Source organism: Papilio machaon, chromosome 6 (genome assembly GCF_912999745.1).
Source record: "Papilio machaon chromosome 6, ilPapMach1.1, whole genome shotgun sequence".
NCBI lineage: Eukaryota > Metazoa > Arthropoda > Insecta > Lepidoptera > Papilionidae > Papilio > Papilio machaon.
The window spans coordinates 754,446-771,453 of NC_059991.1; the positions used below are offsets into that span (position 1 = coordinate 754,446).

At 33.1% G+C, this 17,008-nt stretch overlaps 1 protein-coding gene across 1 annotated transcript in view; it reads left to right on the forward strand.

Annotated features, from left to right (window-relative positions):
- The first annotated feature begins 8,718 nt into the window (after positions 1–8,718).
- LOC106710984 (netrin receptor UNC5C) overlaps positions 8,719–17,008 on the forward strand; it is a 90,863-nt gene continuing 82,573 nt past the window's right edge. Inside the window, exon 1 of the mRNA XM_045678265.1 lies at positions 8,719–8,776. The gene's annotated coding sequence lies outside the window, so the exon portion shown is untranslated. The remainder of the gene's footprint in view (positions 8,777–17,008) is intronic.

Sequence of the window (17,008 nt, forward strand, 5' to 3'; positions counted from 1 at the left end):
CTTTAACGCCATTTAAAATTTAAGCATTGATGCATTTACAAGACCTAGTTAATATAAACTCTACTACGTACTTACGTTGTACAAAATCTTTAATTTTGTCTAAAAAGAAAACTAACAAATGAATTTGCCGGTTCCTTGAAAATGTACTTTATACTCGTAATACAGAAGAAGTGCTGAACTGAAATAAACCTTAATATTGTTCTATGCGTAACACTAAACAATAATATTTTGGTAAGTTCATTTTTAACATAAAGTAGTTTACTCTGACTATTGTAAATGATAATTTTCACCTCATTTCAATTGCGAGGTGTCATTTAATTTTAGTGAATACTATTAACAGAGCTAAATCGAGTGTTACTCGCGGCGGCTGATTGACGTTTTTAATTAACAAGCCTCTTTCGGGACAAACCGATTTTGTTTTAAAAGTAAGTGCTTAAAGTTCTTTTAATGGACGCACCGAATGATCGATCGTATAAGTTACGATCCTCGATGAATAAAAAGTAGATTCCGAGTTTAATGCAGGCGTAACCTTAAAAAAAGTTTATTCAAAAATCGAGAAATATCACCTTCAGTTTTGCCTTATTCTATGTACGAGAATAACTAATGTAACTAATTTATGAAGCTTCACCGAAAAAAAAAATTCTCATCAGATCTATATATATTATCGCTAAGAAGTTTTATAGGATTATTTGTTAGAAATTATAAATTTAGCATTCCTTTCAGCAATTTCTACATCGTTGATTTTACACCGTTTGGCAATTTAGTAGGCGGTCTGAACACATGTAATAAATTTCTTCTCATTCCTGGAATCACCATCCAATTTATTTCAACACTTCTTTATTTATTTTATAACTTGATTTCACATAAAGAAAATCAAATGAAAGTTCTAACCTAAAATCATAATAAACTTTAACAAACATAATTAAAGACAGTTTCGGAAATAAATAGAAAATTAAAAGAAATTGTGTTCATAAAACATGGATAAAAATATTCCATTCGACTTGAAAAATATATTCGATTCCCAACACTTAGCGGCTCAAATACCGAAATATTCGTGCATTATTCGTGTGTCGTATGCAAATAGCCCTAGAGCCAGACAAACGGAAGGTCAGCGTGTATATTCAAATCGCTCAACTAACCCATATCTCACCTGCGATACCTCCCTTGTATTATTTTAATGCACTCATAAATATTTAGTGGAGTCGTTACGTGGCTCACGAAGCGTATGAACTTTTGAATTGTCGTTACAAATATTTTTATTTTATAGTCGTTTGCAAGTTTCGCCTAAAATAGACGAAAACTTATTTTAACCGCTATCAATTACTGTTCTATTATACCATACGGTTTATTGGTATCAATAAATATTCAAGTAAACCTTTTCTTCGAAACAATCTTCTCACGCCTCGATTCCAAAATTGTCTCCGTCAATATTCTGAGAAAGGGTAATCAAACAATGTACAAAAAACACCATAATCGTGCCTCATATATCAAGTCACCGGCGTCATAAATTCATTATATTGTGATGAGAGTTGGTAACTACCAGCTCCGTTTATGGTGAAGTAAAGGTGTCCTCGGAACTTTCCTTTGATTACGGTACTAAAATTATCGTAGTTGTAAGAAGAAAGTTGCGTAAAACATATTCAGAAGTAAAATCAAGAAAAGAGGAACATTTTATTACAAATCTAAAATAATAAATTGACAACATGATAAATTATCACCCATTATAGTAATATTGAAAACTAATAACTTCTCATTCCGAGAAAAAAAGAAAACAAAAGCGGCAAATACTTCAAAAGGCAGACATAAAAGCCTGATGAGGCATTTTAAACTATTAAGATAAAGTCATTACAGATGTTCATTTGGAAATTAAAAATAGACAAAGAGCTAAAGGCAAAACCGACGAATGCGTAGCCGGTCCGCTATTAGAATCGGTGTGGTCGACCGATAATGCATTGGTCACGCGTAATAATTTCGCCCTATTACGCCCAGAATTCGGGGCAGCGAGACGAATTGACGTTTTTATAAAAGATTTTAAGTCCCTAATGTTTTCAAAAGAAAATGTTTAAAGTATGGAACCTTAAGGATGTCGCTGCTTTAAAATATATTGCACTTAATTTCGTTACGGCGAATTTTTTTGTTTTTTTGTTAAGGTCATTTACAATACAGTCTGCGGTTTTCAGTGCCGCCGGTTTCTGCGATTGTATTTGGCCAAGTAACTACAAAAATAGTACCTAAAATTAATAAATCGCTGTGGTCTTGTAGAAAAGATAACAAAAGTAAGCAAGTAAGAAGACTACCTTTACGATTCCTTTATGAGAGAACTGGTTTGAGCATCCTAAAAAAAATCCGTTAACGCATAATAAAAATCTGACGCAAATTAATGTTGTCACTAAGGCTCGTTATAATTGCATCAACTCGTTAGCAATGTATTTTTAATTCACAATTCTTATTTAAAAAGGTAATTGCAAGTTGCCCTTGATTAAAAAGTAATATCACCCGTAAATATAATATAGATAATGAATAGTCTACTTTTGTCATATGCTCGTCTTCTAAAATTGCCATGAATTAGATGAAGAAGCTTTAATTATTTAACCACTAATAACCAGCACTATAGACAGGTTTCATCACTAAGCAGTATCACCTAACAACCTTAACTAAGAGCGGCATTATCCCAGCAATTAAGTACCACGCCAGCAAGCGTCCTGTGCATATTATAATCAAGTTTACACTTAATTAGCCGAGTTTCAAACAATTTACCGCGGATCCCTTAGCATTGTACTCATTAATACATTACGCACACATTAAGATGCGACTCAAGGATTCATAATGGAGCGTTACGCAACCCAAATGTCCTATGTCAACATGGGAACAATTTGATTCTAAGGGCACAACACGCCCACGTACACAGTTCACCCACAACGAATAAACAACAGTGTAATTGTGTCTTTAGATCCGATTGGGGTTGAATCTCAATTTAAACATTTTCCCTAAAAAGCAAAAATAAATAGAAGAATATCTTAAAATGACACAAGTCACAACACTAACGTTCGTCGTTAATCTGTTAATAAAGCAAAAGTAAAATAGTTACATATTTAAATAAGAAAAACACACAGGTTAATTTGTTTATGATAATACCAGCTGTTGCCCGCGACTCCGTCCGCGCGGATTAAAAAAAAAACTCAGTAAGTGGTCTATGTGCCAAATTTCATCAAGATCCGTCCAGCCGTTCCGGAGATACCTTCAAACAAACATCCATCCATCTAAACATTCGCATTTATAATATTAAGTAAGATTATAAAGAGTAAGGATTTGATTGGTTGTTTGTTTGTATTGAATAGACACCGAAACTATAGAACCGATTGGAAAAATTAATTAACTGTTGGGTGTAGCTTACACTATCCCCGGGTGACATAGGCTATATTTGCTATTATTGTAGATTTCTTTAATTCCGCGCGGACGAAGTCGCGGACAACTACTAGTTTAAAATAAATTTAAAATCATAGACAAAAGTTGTCCGTCACGTTTACTAGGCAGGTGGTCATGGTCAAAGAATAAAACGGCTAGATGTATTTTAAATAAAGAAAAAATATACACATCAATGATAATGTATTTTTGATTTTAGAACATTAAATAGTAACCTCACTCATACATAAATACATTTACATAAATAAGTAAAGCTCGAAAATTGTAAGATTTTTTTTTTGGCCATTAAAGTTTTTTATTCCCGCGCATACTAATTCAACTTCCAATTCTATTTAACTACATAAAACATCGGTTATTACAGTAATCATCTCGTAGAACGGTTCGTCTTAATTTATCGCTTGGTCTTTGTCAGTGTCGCCATCTTGCCGTCGCGTCGGGCCCTTTGATATCCCGGCGCGTGCGCAGGGCATGTTGTCAGCGTCGCCTATGATGCTTCGTATTTCGAGTGCGTGTGAAAAACGTGTATTCCTATGAATACAATGCACTCGTTAATTCATTTTATGTTTTTTTGATCATGTTTAACAAAAAATTTATAACTTCCTTTCCTTATGAATATTAATTTTTCATTTATATACAAAGAAAAAATAAACATAACATTAATTATCATCTACTGTAAATTCAGCTCTGAAATTTTTAGTATTCGAATATTCTTGTTGCAAATTTAAAAGATGTTACGGAAAAAATCACGCCGTATAAAAATGACTACTGGCAACATTAATTCGAACATTTGACATATAAACAAATTTGATATTCTAAATTTAAAAATAACATTTTTTTTAAAAACTAATGGCTTTGTACATTACACCTTTGATTGACAAGTTACTAATTTATTCATTTTTTAACCATTCCCAATTGGACATGGACTGCTTTCCACCAAACTCACTATCCCATAAGTAATAATTGAGCGTGTCACAACTTTTCTGCTGTTTAAGATATCATAGTTAATTAACTTAATGTTACAAAAATAGATATATGTATTACTATACTATATTCGGGAATACATAAGCTGTTGAGATAATAATCAAATGATATAGGACAATAAAAATACTCCGTGTGATTTAAGACATCACGCCCCCTTAATAAAGCGAGGCGACTTCATCTCGCTAATTGTCACACAGAGTGCGTTAATAGTCGGCGACATTTATAATTGCACTTCTATGCGGGTCACGTGCTTCACTTTTTTTTAATTACTGCATAATATTGTACAATTCCTTTGTGAATATGCATAGATGTTTATGTTAAGATACGTGATCATAAAATTATGAAGCATTATCTTGTACTTGTTACGTAAAAGAACGTTATAAAATCTGATTATGTGCCGTTTTTTTGTCTCTTTACTTTTTAATACTATGTGAATTGCATTTTCACGGCTAATTAGCCTTCTTTTGTTAAAAAGGTAATGCAAAATAACTACATCTCACATCATTGCTTATAATATGACAAGCGAATTAACACTAAACAGATATTGATAAATGATCAAAGTTTAATCTTTTAAATTTGCTTCATTGTGAATTTTATCATCTTCCATTCAAATGCAGACATAAATAAATTATAAAAGTGAACGAGAGATCTGTCTGGCCTTTTTTTAATGCTTCAATTCTGATTCGGTTCATTTTCGATCAATCACTGCGATGTCGCGGGCCACTTTGCGAACATTGTGTGCCGATATCTTCATTCATCATAATGCTTTACATGTCCACTTATTGACATTCAAATTGTTCATTTAAGAGGATTTTATTATAAACTAGCTGTCCCACACGATTCTGTCTGTCTGTCTGTAGCCTATGTATTTTTCCTGACTATGCTCTACATCTATGCCAAATTTCACCGAGATTCGTTGAGCTGTTTTGGTGATACCTTCAATCAAATACTAATAATAAAATAAAAGAAAATAAATAAAAGAAATATTAGTATTTCTACAATCTAATATTAATACAAACATACATTTGTTTCTATTTTTTCAAAGAAAATGTGAGGGATGACAAAATCTTTTATTCAATTGTTTCGACATTTGATACCCACAACGATTGAGGTCTCAAGATATTAAGTACGTCATTAGTATAAATACCAAAGCTGGGAGCAGACTCGCAGACTGAAATAGTTACGTGTCTAATAAAGGCGAACGTAATAGTCAATACAGGCCTATTACGTAGAAGTTCTCCAAGAATAGCGAAGCATTTTTCAGGTTGATACCTCAATATTAATAGATGTAAATAGAATAACTTCGATAATTCATAGTACTGAATTAGGTCTTTTTGGGATCAAGTAAAGAATACAGGCATTTTTTTCAACAATATCTTCAGCCAATTTTATCAAATAATCTATTAGCTCCATGTTTTTAATCATTCTTTAACTAGGGAGTAAAAGTATTCTTTATTTTTATATAAAATAAAGATTTGCTTAATTGTTTAATGATAAACGAGTCGATTGCTTCCAAGATAATGTACATATAGATACAACAATAACAATATATGGGACAGTATCACAAAGAGGACCAAAACAAGGTACAGCGGCCGATACAAGATAACCGATTCCAAGTGCATCGTAAATGTGCTTGTTACAATTAAACGAATGTAGTATTATTGAATAGCAGATCGTAGTAGCTTACAAAACACAGAGGTCTCACTCTACACAAATTTATATATATTACTCGCGATTTTTTGATTTTTCTTCCTTTTTTCCTATATCTTTATTCATTTTATTTGTTAAATAAATGTGATTTAATAAACCATTCCGAGTTGCGATATAAAATAAGCTTCAATAAGCATCTCCGTGTCTGTGTTAGTTAGTAATTATGTCTCTGTGTTTAGTTACTCTGTGTGGTGAGTACGCAGGCTCACTTTACGAGTTGTAACGTTTATAATGTAATTGGAATGTCAGCCGCTGATCGATATTTATCTCGATTGAAACGAGTAATTTTAAACCGGGAAGCGCGCGTTGTAATTCTTTATCATAGTGTAGCGCTCTGAAAATCGATTACATTTGTCATATCTGACAGTATAGTTTAATTTCAATTGAATATCATATTTATGTTTCTGTTTCGATGCTCTATAATTAAAATTAAATGAATTTATATTTTATGTAAATGTAATCTTTTATGAAAAGGGCGCAATTCATAGAACTAGTAACGCCATCTATTACAGTAAAAATGTACCAGTACCTGAAATTGTCTATATATATAAAAGAAAGTCGTGTTAGTTACACTATTTATAACACAAGAACGGCTGAATCGATTTGACTGAAAATTGGTGGGCAGGTAGCTTAGAACCAGGAAACGGACATAGGATAATTTTTACCCCGTTTTCTATTTTTTTGACTAAAAGAAAAGCCAATGAAAATTTATTAACGATTTTCGAATGCCTGTTATTAATAATAATAGTAAAAATTACAAGATTATTTGTCAATTGTACATAAAAGTTTTTATAGAGAGCCACCGATATCAAATTTACGACATGATTAGAAAGTGTAAACTTTTTGTGGTGTTGGCTTACGGCTTCTATGCGGCGCTAACAATACCTTGCGGTCAGTAACTCGTGTTTACAACCAAAATATATCCGTAATAGAAACTTTTTTATGTTTCCAAATGGATAAAGAGTTTTTATATCAAGTTTTTCTTTAAGTAAAGATATCGCAATCTCAAATTCCAAATATTAGTGTACAATCCATTCTATTATACATTTAAAGAACGATATAAATAAGTTCGAATTTTCTTTGAAATGTATATAGACGTTTATAAATGACTTATAAAATAATCTTCAATTCTTTTAGAATTTCAATTTCTGAGGCAATGGAGTGTAAGCGTGTACGGAGAGGATTACCTTCGTTATTCCAGATACGTTTCATATTATTGCAGACAGTAGTAATATTTTCTTTCATATTACTTTCTTTTTATTGGAATTTCTCTTGAATATGTATAGTCCTATTTGGAATCCAATACAGTTGAACGTTTATTAGTTAATTATAATTTTCAATATTCAATGAATGTCAGAAGATGGGAATATAAAAAAAGGTGTGTTGACTTTTAACTAAATGAGACATCGCCTTGCATTTTCTGTTGCTGTTCAATCTTCATTCAATCACCTTTTCCTTTAAAAACGCGTCCCCTATTCCCGCTGCTCTCCTCTCTCCTAATGAGTTCAACAGGCGTGAAAGAGAGAGCCGATATTATCTACTTCAACCCTACTTTTAGTGACGTAAATGGCGTCCTGCAGGAGTTCGCGACTCTCTTAAAAGAGCGACGAAGCATTAAATAACCTGCTCTAAAGGCGGCTATTCACTACTCGACTGTTATGTTTCGAAGTGAATGGGAGCGTTTCAATTTAAAAGAGCTTTTAAGGAACTACTTAAAGTTGGGATTTAAATTTTAGTGGAAGTCGATGTAGGTGTAGTTGTGAATCAAAGAGAGCACGCAAAAGATTTAAAAAAAAATCCGAATTTAGTATAAGGTACTTTTTTACAGCCCTGATGCGTCAAAAATAAATGGGGTTCCGAATTAACACACAGATATTTTTTAGATCATTTTTTTTTATTATTAAACTGATTTTGCCAGGTTAACTTTTTCTTATTAAGAATCATGGTCTATCTGTAACATCTTTAGATACGAGTAAGAGAAAAAAACACATTTCAACACTTCTAAGGCTTTTCTTCGTAAAATACCAAACAAAAGATTGTAATTCGTATAGTGAGTATTCTCCTCTTTGCTTCAAGTAGCAACTGTTAGAATACATACCTTTCACGTGTCTCATGTGTTTATTTTCAGCGTGGAGTTGACAGAGATATCAGATTACAAACTGAAGTTGCTTTCAGTAAATTATTTTGTCATCTCATTGTTAATGTAATTTAGATATAAAAACGTGAGTATTTCATATTTTTTGTATTAATTTTTAAGGACAAAATGTGACGATGTTCAAATGTTTATTTGGACAATTGAGGGATCAATGCCATAATTGCTATAAGCAAATTCTAGAACTGATTGATGGGAACTTTATTTGGATGCTTTCGAAAGTAAGAGACAATTTGACACAGTTTCAAAAACAGTGAAAAAATAAGCGGTAATTGGAACTTCGTATGCTGGACAGGGACAATGTGTGTCAATAGAAGAAAAACAGAACCGCTGACCGTTTGTTGCAGTCTCGTGCGAGCCTGTGTGCAATGTGCCCGCTTTAACTCAAATCCCCGAACTCGCGCTCTACTGAGTTTAAACTTTTTATTGTGTTCTTGGAATTCGCAGTTACGGTGAGGTGCCGACTGTGTTTATATCACAGCTGTTTGGATTAACACTGCCCTTCTCATCGTAAGTATTAAGTAATTGACGAAGCATTCTTAGAAGCTTTTGCGAAAGTTAGAAACATTGCAAAGTTTTTGCAGTACCTACTGGATGATATCGTAACGAAATTAATAGTCAATAGTAACAATTTTACAATGTAAGACAATCTACAATCTAGTTAGTACTCCATAAACTTTATTGACTACCTATTCCTTTACAATTTTATTGGCACACATAAATAATTTAATGCAGACATATTACAGGAAAGCGTGAAACACTTATCATACTAATATTATAAATGCGAATGTTTAGATAGATGGATGGATGGATGTTTGTTTGTTTGTTTGAAGGTATCTCCAAAACGCCTCAACGGATCTTGATGAAATTTGTCATAGATGTAGATTAGTCTGGAAAGACACATAGGCTACTAATAAAGTTTATTTATAATACCGTGCGGACGGAGTCGCGGCCGACAGCTAGTCCTCCATAATTTTAAACCACGAAATGATAATGAAACAAGTGAATGTAAATGACTTCTAGAAGCGCATTATAAATATACCAATTTAATCAATGTAATAATATACCAATTTAATCAATGATAATTAATAACAATTTATTCGTATCCTAACGACCGTCCGAAACATTGAGTATAACATTAACATAAGTAAAGAGTTCCTCAATACTGGTTATTAGGATCGCCTAATACGTTGAGGATATCGGAAATCGGATGCACTAATGGTTGGCTTCCTGACTTCTTAGAAAATTATATTTACATACATTTGTACTGACTACGTTTGAAATTTTTAACATGAAGATTGGCATGGACATACTTGATTCCTACATTATCTATGATCCTCGAGGACAGGGGTTGGCAACATTCGAAAATTTGTGCTTTGTGCCAAATAATTTTAAAGGCAAAAATTAATTGAAATTATATTGTTCATCGTTCTAATCATAGATCGGGTTAATGCACTTTAAAATTTTTAACTCCGATATTTTTTTAACAGTATCCGAACCGCGACAATTTCCTTAAACTGTACTCGAATTACAAATAAAACTGTTTATTGAACCCTGCTCTAGACGAAACAATATCCTAGCGGTTTGCGGCTTTACTTCGATCGAATTGATCTGTACATTCACACTCAAAATATTGCGAAATATTGAATCAAACACTTGGAACTTGTCTGACAAAATTAAATAATTTACTGTACTGAAAACTAAAATACAATATACCCAAATTTGTATTCAAAATGTTTATTGAACCCTTCATTTAAAACTTCAACGAATTAAGACTGAACTGTTGAATTTTAAAGTTCAGCCTACTTATGCAAAGTTCGTGTCATCGTGTATAATATAAAGATAAGTATTGCTCGATACAAAGTTATATAGAGGCATTCACACAACATTACGAAGCAATTAACTAGTTAGAACAATGGTGCATTGTGAGGGCCACGGGCTAGTCGACACGATGACGACACGGGTGTTAATTTGTGATTCCATCGACCCGACCTTTGTGTGCGTCGTCGTGAAGATCCCTGATAAGGGGAATACTGATGTATAATTCATAGATTATCTATACGTAAATATACGCTGCAAAAGCATGAATTAACATATGCCTTGATCGTTGGAGAAGCTATTTTTATACTAAACTGCATCGCAAGAACATGTCTTCATAAGTAGATTAAGATTTGAAAGAAGCGAAATGCGAAACGACATATGTAAGATGATTTAAAAAAATCCGATTAACGGACTTCAAAAGAATCCGATGAATTATTAGACGACAGTTTTTTAACAGATTTTTTTTTTCTTAAAAACCTAACAATGGACAGAACAGGACGTTCCGTTTCTAATTCGAACTAAAACATCGTGGGAACAGTTTGTAACTGGATCGCGGAATTGGTCGCCACCGATAGCGTCGGCGGCGTGGCGTCCAAACGCGCCGACCGTCTGCTGGGACGTGCGCCGAAGACGGCGCTACTGAAAAACAAAGAGCACGATGCATTAGTATGCACAGCACAGCGTGGCCGGCAGCCATCGAACTCCGATCAATAAGCAACACTCTAACTGCTCTAACCATATCCCCCCTTCTATGAACCAAGACGATAATTACTATTAACGTTACGACTCTAATCACCGTTGTAATGTAAGATGCGTGTGAAGGTAAAGTGGAGCAGAGCAGCGCCTCGATACCCAAAAAACTGTTTAATAAGAGCACTCATGCGTTGTTACACAACCAATTGTATTACTTACGATTGTTCTATGATAAATATGAGGAACTCATTATTACGGTAAAACACACTTTAATATTTTCGTTCCATCGACAATCGAATGTTTCTGTTCCGTACCCAACATCCATCATTTGTGAAGTACCTCCAGGCACTGCAGCCCCATCACCGAAGACTAAGATTGAACGGCTTATTATCACTAATGGCTTCAGAGATATCCAAACAGCATTCTGTTACTTGTTATAAGGGCTTGTCGGACTGACCAATTAAGAATTACGACAACTTTTTTCCAGTTGTTATTCGATAGGCTTTAATCAGTTGTTATTTTATTCGGTAAAAATTAAATAGTGGTTCAGAATCAATATCAAACTATTATGTCAACGTTTACTTTTTTAAGAGGAGTTATTTAATAAAACAACTAGCTGTCGCCCGCGACTTTGTCTGCGCGGAATTAAAAACAAACTTAATATTGTAGCCTATATGTTCTTCCAGACTATGTTTTATATCTATACCAAATTTCATTAAGATCCATTAAGCCTTTCTGGAGATACCTACAAACAAACATCATTATCCATCCATTTATCCATCAACATTTTTCTGTCATAAGAACCTTCTCTTGACAATAACAAACACAAAAATAAAGTGAAATCGGTCCAGCCGTTCATGTGATGTGGTCAGCGTGATGGCGTGACCAAGGTATATTAAGTAAGGCATTCATTTTTATATATATATAGATTGTTTAATATTGTAAGACTGTAACATCTAATCACAAAAGCTTCCAAAGATCTGCCGATCCCGTGACCTAGAAGTTGGTAAGTTATCATGAATATTGCATAGTACGACTGGAGTCGACCCGAACCTTTGCCGATCGGAGTGCTGCGTAAAATTTAAATGACTTCGAGAACACTTGGAAAGTTTACTGGTTGCTAGCAAAATATTTATTGTTAAACTATTAACACGTATTGTATAACTTATTTAACTTCCTGTGTATTGTGCAATGTTAAGAATTGTACACTTCAGTTAAAAAATAAAATTTTGTTCAAAATTTGATGCAAGTTTCATGTCATGCATTTTTAAAATTTCCAAAGTTCTATTTTTAACTTCTTAATTAGTTTCACTCTGACCATATCGTGTAGCTCCCCATGAAATAAATTCAATCTGAACAATAAAATTGTAACACTTCTAAGTCCATTAAGTTTCAGTGACCGTTCTTTGATTTTTCCGCTCATAAATTTTACTACTTCGACGGGCTGTTAAACTGCCAGAACGGAAAGTCGAAAACAGCAGTCGGACAATGAATTGATAAATGGGAGAAAAATACTGGCTAAAAGTATTTTTAGAGCAAAAATCTTTCTCGTTTTCTTAAATAAGAAACATAATCTCAGATAATTAACTAATTATGTTTACTAAAAAAACAAATTTAAAACGCTGGGAACCATAACTAACAAAAGAACTAGTCCATTAACTTGCAAGTGAGTTGCGTAGCATTTAATTCAATATCTATCAAACACTTTGTAACCATAATGTAATTATTTATTAGCTGTTAAATACAATAGTACAAACATTGAAAATTAATCCTTCTATAATTATTTACTAGAATTAGCACACCTTGTACTCTACGAAGGATTCGATTCTATATCTGAAATGAATAATTATATAATTTCATACAAAACATCAACTAGAGAAATGCAGATAACGTCGCACCATCAATAGAAATGTCGAAGGGCTAACATCACGGACATTAATAAAGAAGCAGAATTGAAAAGAGCACTGTCATCTGAGTCCGATGTACTTCTAATTCATGCCATGTTAACTTTAGACGTTCAGGAAACAGCGAATAACGAAATATAAAATATAACTAATGATCTTTGCCACAAAGCAAATGAATAGTGCGCGGTGGATACTAAATACATTGAATAGGGACATTCATCACACGCCGGCCGCTTTCTGTGATGTTTATTAGGAAATTGTGTAATACTAAAGCCAATTTATTGCGCCGCTTTCAAATTATCAAGCGATCACGTATGAATAACTACTGTGATATCTGTTTTATAACCAGGAAAACTGTTTTATAATTTCATCTCATTAGTTTCTTCAAATTAAATAATGATTTCGTAATTTGTTTTCCAATTCTCACTGAAAAATTCATTTCAAATTTTTCGATGGCCAATGTTTAGAAATGTATTTAGTACAAAGGTCACTAAACATTTATCGATTCTCTTTTATAAGGATCAATATAATTGTATTTTCTTGTGTTTTTTTTTTACTTTTTGTTTGTATTTTTTTTATATTATTGTTCGCGCAAAATATTTGTGTAAATTGCTTCTATTTGTGAGGACCTATTACTGGCTATATTTGTATTAATTACTGTCTTACCTACTTTGTAGAAATGGCTGTTGGTCTCCCTAGAAATAAATAAAAAAATAAATAAATATATAAAGAAATATTCAAGCTTCAAACAGCTATCTTCAAAATAAGATCAATAATAGATGCTATCAGATTTGATGACAACTGGCAGGAGAAATTACATGGTTAAGCAAGAGAATACGTCAAATAAGGCTTTCTCATTGAACTTGCGACCTCTGTTTCAACAGTAACTACGTTGCGAGCTATGAACAGAATGACGCTATAATTACTAACCACTTTATAACTTTAGCAGCGTTTGCATCGAAATGTTAACAATTTTCCAACTAAACTATACCTTATGCTAAACAAATCTTTATTATTTCATTTTTGTAGCTTTTTTAATATTAAAACCCTTTGTATTTTAAAAACAAACCAATCTTTGAAGCAACAAAATAAAATTTCATTGCAAGCAATAAAACAGCGCAACTCTGGTCAATAGCAAAACAACAAATGTATTTGCACATCCGAATAATTTATACTTCTTACAAATGAGCATAAAACAACGTTTTCTATTACAAAGACTACCATATCAGAACCAATAACAATCGGAGTGCAATGACCTTTACGACAAACGTGTGTTTAATAACTATGCACAACACAAACTAACAACGATAATATTAACCATTGAAACTGAATCGACGACCAGATTACCTAGACCTATGACGATGTATTCGACTTCCCCGCGACATTCCGATACAAAAGTGCAAGAGAAAGGCGGTGAAGGTCTATTTTAAATTTGCTACTTGAATATCCATAGTCAAATGGTCGATTTATAACGTTTCTGAACGACGATTCTTCGAAGGTAAATAGCATTGAAATATGTCCATTTCGACAGATGTGTGGAATTATTGCCTGGGAATGTACCGATTTAACATTCAAAATGTGAATAATCAAATACTAAAATAAACATGAGATAATTTTGTATACGTCAAAAGAATATTAGTAATATTATAATGTTATAACTGCATCCAATAAAGATCTGTGAAGTAACTTATAATTTCATCTCATTTTACCATTAATAATACCAAAGCTTTCTATGTTTATGTATTTGTTACATTCACGTGGAACTTGAAAATGAATTTCTTTTTTATATTTATTTATTTCATAGTATTTATCATTTTAAGTATGAAACATTTATCCAGAAATTCGATGTAACTTGTATTCGAGAGGTCAAGTAAAATTTAAAAGTACATGTTTATTTAAATGGATTCCATTAATTATGTATGTAAAAAAAACAAAAGCGAACGGGAAAAATATAAACGATAGGCCGTTACTGTGTCACTTCGGTGCAACGAACTCATTCATCACGCATGCATTGTTTTTACGTAATTAGTAGACGAAAAAGTGCATAGGGATCATATGCGCAGTATACAGAGTTGAAGGTGAAATTGTACGTTTAGTAGAAGCAGAATTGAAAAAACATACCTTCTAGGAAAAACGACGACTTGAATAACCAGAACGCTGATTCAAAATCCTACCTCCGGATCAAACTTCGATTTTGATTGATTGATTTGAATTGATTAAAAAATGTAAATAATTTTGTCAGTTTTTCTCTTCTCTTATATAAAATTTAAAAAATAATAACCTGTTCGGAAAATACATAACAAAATTCTACATTTCCCGGTTATGGGATTTGACAAGAGCATATCGAATTAGAAATGAGACTAGATTCGCTCGAAACGATTGCCTGCGCCATATTCCCGAACGTAATCAATCATGTTTGATGGACTAACCGCGGGACAGAAAATCTGATGGTGGTTCAATACAGTTCCGCTTAGATATTGCAGCACAGGGATATATTTGAAATATTTCTGGTATATTGCAATAGTTAAAAGAAAAATTTAAGTTTTTTACGTTCAGTTTTAGACTTCATAAATGTGCATCTAACCAACTTTCAAGATATATTTAGTCATTCATGGAGACTTGAAATTATTATGATGTATTCTTTTCAAACGTTGTTTTAACTTTATTATGCTTAAAAAATTATTCAAGAATTTATAAAACTCAATTCTCATTATAATATTTCAACAGTACGGGAACGCATTAATTTCCTACTCACGACAACCAATAGATACAACGGCCACATTTACTGGCGCTCTTATCTCGACATGACATTTGACATTTCCTATCGCCTCCGAAGTGTCATACACGCCGTTACTCTCATCTTATCTCAAAGAAATTGCAATTACCGCTACACACTCACTACGAACACTACCGTTTTTGATCGCCTGTTGTTTCTATACAATATAGAACTCTTTGCTTTCGAGTCACGTTCCAGTCTATTTGTACTTTTGGAACATACTGTACTTTATACACGACGTGATTAATTCCCGCTCCGTTTATGTCATTGCTAATTTAATTATCGTAGAATAGAGATAAATCAGAGCAATTACGATTATTGCCTCTTGATTTATCTAAACGGGTACATTAGCTCTACACTCAAAACAACGACTAGTTGTTATGCAAATAATTTATTATATCTATTGTTTAGTTGAAGTAAAACATTATTAGTTTTATTCTTATTCTTCCCCGTCTATATTTCTTTCCCTGGATACTATTCGAGCTAAAAGCCATTACAATCGCATTGTATAAAAGAGGTATTGAAACATTTTCATGTAAACAAAGTTTCTTAGCAAAGGTATTGGAGCGTATAAGCGTGAAGCGAGCCGGAATGTTTGACGTGGAATTGTTGTCAGAGACATTAGCCGGCTAAATTGTCGAGCGGCGTCATTGCGGGGACATTGTAACGGCGACGCAGTGCCGTCGTCGGGAACTTAACAGCGGAAACTTTGTAAAGATAAGTGGCTCTTTACTGTTACAGTAAACTTCCCCATGATTGATAGCCCACCGCAGCGACTAGTGTAACTAGTTTAAATTGTTTCTTCTGCTTCAAAATTTGATTCATTGTCACTTGATACAATGGCTTTGGTATACTTTTTTTTAGTTTGTTCATTCGAAATTATTCAACAGTATAAAAATATAAGTATAGTAGCATTGTTTCTATTCAATTTAGTTGGAGGTTGTTTTATTAGTCGTTAGTTTTATATTTGTTAATACAACCCTAGAATGGTATACTAATCACGTCTTGTACTTAGCATTAAAGCGAACTATTATGGAGCTCGAAAATTGTGAGTTTCGGACATCGGTAGTTCGTTACTTAGTGGAAGGCGCCAGGGGAGCCGCTAATCTGACAAGTAACAAAGCACAATACAGCCTGCGGCCGGCCGTGGACTTATTAACGGGCCCCTGTCACTTCTCCGACTAACTTTCAATTAGGGCTTACACCGGATTAGAGAAACGCAAAGGTTGTTTGTTTGCTAACCCTTTTGTGTTCCGACACTCGGCCTTAGTGGTATTTTATTAAGACATTTATGTAAATATTAAATAACAATCGCATGTTAGTCGTTGCTTGAATGTTTCAGTGTGTCGATGCAATTTGTAATGTTGTTTTATCTCTGATGTGTTTAATTTATACTTATAGATACGTTCAAGTAGCCATTTCAATAGATTGGAGCAGTTCGAATAGGAATAACGGTTGTATTAGAATTAAATATAATTTAATTAATAATTAGATAACATTTATTATTCCATGAATTTGATTCAATCGTCAAAGTGGAGTAAATTTTGG